At 44.8% G+C, this 5100-nt stretch overlaps 1 pseudogene; it reads left to right on the forward strand.

Annotated features, from left to right (window-relative positions):
* Positions 1–3971: 3971 nt before the first annotated feature.
* LOC136131363 (lipoyl synthase, mitochondrial-like) lies at positions 3972–5100 on the forward strand (annotated as a pseudogene).

Below are 5100 nucleotides of genomic sequence, written 5' to 3' on the forward strand. Positions count from 1 at the left end.
TCTCCGTGGGCCTGTCTGATTTCATTATCCCTGACACAGCACACAAATGGAGCAGGGCTGCCGAAGGCTGGAGATGGCCGTCTGTGGCACTGGGGGGAAGTGAAAGCCCCTGGAAGCTTCCAGTACTGATCACAGATGTTCTCATCTGCCAGGGGATCTCACAGAATCACGATTCTCAATATATAACTTAGTGCATGTTTCTCAGTCATTAAACCACCAGTATCCTAGTCAGAAGACAGACACCCACCTATCCCCAACCTTTAACTTGTCCCTTTAGTCTAACTTCTATTGCTCCTCTCATTAGAGAAATTCCATTCTCTAAGAATTTTCTGAGTCCAGATTGAGCAATAACATGCCAGCCATTCCTCTGTGGCTTTGATGGATGACCCCAGCATTCCACAAAGAGAGGATACTGCCATTCAGATTGTGATCCAGACATTCGAGTCCCCCAAAGTCTAGGTACAGACCTGACAATATCCTGAAAGGCAGGGATTTGCCCGATGGCACCAACTAAAGTGGAGCCCCTGTGGAAAGGGCAGATGGGCTTCTGTGTTCCCTCGGAAGGAGCACTAGGTCACATGAAGGTGGTCAGCCCAGTGAGACAAGCTACCTTCTCCCATACATATTTTTCTGGTTGCCAGGAGAGGTCTCCAGCCTCAAGAGCGGCCCTGTTGAAAGAAGCCCAACTGAGTTTTGTGAAGGTTTGGAGCAGCCCTGTTGAAAGATGCCCAGTGGAGTTGTGTCAAGGTTTGGAATGAGTAAGGGGATTGGAGGGGGTGTACTAGCAACACAGGTGGACACGTAGAAAGTAAAGAGCCCCCAGCAGGCCATCTGGATTCCAGCTCCAGCTCACTCCCTGACTCCATCACAGCCTTTCTCAACCCAAGATAAATGTTAGGATCAACAGAGCTTTTAAAAAATACTGGTGCCTGGACACGAGCCTCAAAACAATTCAAATAGGATCAAATCAGAATTTTTCTCCCCACCTGAAAGTTCTAGTAGAACGTATAAGGGTGTAAAAAGTCTGGGAAAACTTTAAGTGCAGAGTTGCAAAGTTAATGCCAAGGATGAGTTTCTTTGGTTTCTCCAGCCACACTCTCATGCAGAGGGATGGGGGGTGGGGGGCATCGCCAAAACCAAAGGGTTTTCACGGCCAAAGAGGAAAGTAGATGGAAGCTGACCCAGGAGAAGGGAGGGCTGCTTCCACGGCTCAGGCCCCAGTGCTCTCAGGCCAGGACCTGATTTCATAGCTGCTTTGGGAACTTTGCAAATTCCTGGGCCAATGCCCAGGGCTAGAGAAACCACCATGTCTACGTAAGGCCCCAAGCATCCACCTTCTATCCTTTAAGATCACACCTACCACTGAAGATCAAAAGATTTCTCACTCCCTCTACCAAGTCCCTTCCAACTTAGCCAAGAATTTTGTCCCTGCTTAACCTCCTTCCCCTGCTCACAGGAGAAATGAGGGTAGTTCTTTTTTCTTCTCTGTTAGGGGCCTGTGTTAAGCCTGGTGATGGTCCCGATTTTGACTCGCAGCGTCACTGCCCTATTCAGGGGGTTTGCACAGTGCACGATCTGTGTGACTGTAGATGATGACCCTGAGGAGGCCGTGATTAGATAAGCATGCCACAGACACAAATGTGCAAATGACTGAGCACACACTCACTCACACACACACACACACAGTCAGTAAGCCATCAGCATGGCAAAGAAAGAAAACTAGCAACAACGAAACCAGAAGACTCATTTTTTAACCTAGACAGTGATCAAACGGTTCCATGTAAACTGTGATTTTAGTTGCTTCTTCCTCAGCCCTAGAAATTATGCTTCCCTCTGAAGAGCTGATGTAGCACTCTAAATGATACATTCACTACTAGAATTCAGTGTTCTGTTTCTCTCTAGGATAGTAATAGAGACTGGATACATGTCCTAGTGTCTAATCCTCAAGTTATATAATTAGTAACTACATCATGCAATTTTTTTTTTTAAATCCTGCTACAAGATAGCAGCTCAGGGCTTCCCTGGTGGCGCAGTGGTTGAGAGTCCGCCTGCCGATGCAGGGGACGCGGGTTCGTGCCCCGGTCCGGGAGGATCCCACATGCTGCGGAGCGGCTGGGCCCGTGAGCCATGGCCGCTGCGCCTGCGCGTCCGGAGTCTGTGCTCCGCAACGGGAGAGGCCACAACAGTGAGAGGCCCGCGTACCACACACACACACACACACACACAAAAGAAAAAAAGATAGCAGCTCATAGGAGGCAAAGCTGAAGTTGTTCAGCAGGTTCAGTTGTTTTAAAGTACTCAGGCTTCTTCAGCCACAAGTCATTATTACCTGTTTCTTCTTTATCATTACCATTATTATTATTACTATTTGACCACCGTTAAGAGAATGTTCTCTAGAAATTTAAGAGTTAGAGAGTGAGAGGGAAAAGGAGTATGACATTGAAATCATCTCAACTATAGCTCTTTGCATCTCCTGAGAGGGGTTTTCTCTAATTTTCATGATCATGATTTCTATCTCATGAGGTGATTAGGTCTTCTCTAATTTTTATGAGACACCAGTGCATGTCATGATTCACTCTTTGGCAAATAACCCTGCAGAGGGCAGGGAAGACTAAAGCAGAGAAGAAATCAAATCATATTAACTAGTAGACACTAAGTCTGTAATGGGATAAATCAACTCCCTTTTCCTTTTAGTTGTTCAGTTATATAATTATTATTATCTACATGCTCAGTCTAACTTTTCCCAGAATATATAATCATACAGTTTACTTCCTAGGGCTGGACCTTTCAGTCTCTGATCTTCTGAAATGTTGGTTTCAGCTCACTGGCCACCTTGGGTGACCCACAGAGGTCATAGTTAGGGACTGACTTGGGCACCAACTGGAGTCAGCATCTTTTTAAAACTGCACTTTCACTCAACAAAGAGAAGTAGCTCCTTTGGTGAAAGGCATTTCAGCAGAGCTCATGGTTGATCTATTGCTTTCTTGGGGGGGCGGGGGCATTTTATCTGGAAGGTACCAAAGAGCTCTCCACCAGTCTGGTAGTGCTCTGTCCGCTCCGGCCTTCCATTCTCTCCTCAGTACAAACACATACACACTTGCTTTCAAGCCTGTCCACTGCTAGGGATGTCCTTCTCTCTAGCATACACAAAAGATGAGAATAGCGTCACCACTGACTGACACGTCTCTTAAACTTTGAGAAGCAGTGTTGGCAACTGCAACCACAACAAACAATCCATATCGAGGGCCCACACTTCTGCCTTGAACATGGGAATTCAGGCCAATTCAAATATTTCCAAAACACCTCTCAGAGCCAAACTCTCAGATCCGCACACTTAAGGGGCAAGCACTCCAGCCCTCATCTCGGGGAGCTGTTTTTAAACAGGCCTCTGCATTAGAAAGTCAACACTTCACAGATTTCTAGCTACCTCTAGATCTGGTCTCTGAGATTTGAGGTTGTGCAAATTCAAACTCTAGACCATAGCTATGTCAATGAGTATAGTCCAGTACTAATAGTAATTAGCATTAAAGAGAACCAAACAATATTCAAGTTGCTTTTGTATCCATTGTGTCTGATGTAATGCGAGGAATGGAGAAATGTGAAATTACATAATTTTCAAGAGACCAAAATCGTCTGTCAATGCTGAGGAAAAAGATGACCAGGACTCTCCCTTGGTGGCATAGAGTGACCTACACTTTCTAGGAGAAATTTCCATATTTATGACATTCTTTCCAGATTTTCCAAAACAGTTCTAATTTCTATCAATTTGCCCTCTTGTTGCCATAAATATCCTTGTATTTGTCATATTGTGTACCATGTATTTTTGGTTTATAGTCAGCATAATTAAAGCTCCTGCAACTTTTGGGGCAAGTATGCAGGCCATTTAAACATAGGTCACTCTCTTTTTTCTTCCATCTCTCTTTTCCTGGGAATTAGTGATCCCTTGGCCCTACTAGCAAAAGAAGAGAGGGATGTCTCTATGCTGCGGGAGCACAGTCCACACCTTGGCCCATGGGTATTTGGAAGATATTTATGCAGTCCAGTCAAGTAAGTTCCTTGCCAGATTTAAAAAAAAAAAAAAGGAATTTTTACAGAATGGACCAGACCTTCAAGATTTTGTATCTGGTGATCTAGCAGACAAGAGCACCTGGGATGAGTATAAAGGAGGCATAAACCGCCAGAAAGGAGAACGGTTAAGACTACCCCCATGGCTAAAGACAGAGATTCCCATGGGGAAAAAATTACAATAAACTGAAAATACAATGCAGAATTTAAATCTCCATACAGGGTGTGAGGAAGCTCGGTGTCCCGATATTGGAGAGTGTTGGGGAGGCAGAGAATATGCCACTGCCACTGCCCCAATCATGTTGATGGGTGACACATGTACAAGAGGTTGTAGGTTTTGTTCTGCTAAGACTGCAAGAAATCCACCTCCACTGGATGCCAATGAGCCCTACAATACTGCAAAGGCAATTGCAGAGTGGGGTCTGGATTATGTAGTCCTGACGTCTGTGGATCGAGAAGATATGCCTGATGGAGGAGCTGAGCACTTTGCAAAGACTGTGCCTTACTTAAAGGAAAGGAATCCGAAAATCCTTGTGGAATGTCTCGCCCCTGATTTCTGAGGAGATCTTAAAGCAATAGAAAAAGTTGCTCTGTCAGGATCAGATGTGTATGCACATAATGTAGAAACAGTTCCAGAACTACAGAGGGAAGTTCGTGATCCCCGGGCCCATTTTGACCACTCTCTACGTGTACTGAAACATGCCAAGGAAGTTCAACCTGATGTTATTTCTAAAACACCTATAGTGTTGGGTTTAGGTGAGGATGACGAGCAAGTATATGCGACGATGAAAGTACTTCGTGAGGCAGATGTGGACTGTTTGTCTTTGGGACAATATATGCAGCCAACAAAGCGCCACCTTAAGGTTGAAGAATACATTACTCCTGAAAAGTTCAAATACTGGGAAAAAAGCGGGAAATGAACTTGGATTTCATTATACTGCAAGTGGCCCTCTGGTGTGTTCTTCATATAAAGCAGGTGAATTTCTCCTGAAAAATCTAGTAGCTAAAAGAAAAAAAAAGCCCTCTAACACTTAA

Source organism: Phocoena phocoena, chromosome 11 (genome assembly GCF_963924675.1).
Source record: "Phocoena phocoena chromosome 11, mPhoPho1.1, whole genome shotgun sequence".
Lineage (NCBI taxonomy): Eukaryota > Metazoa > Chordata > Mammalia > Artiodactyla > Phocoenidae > Phocoena > Phocoena phocoena.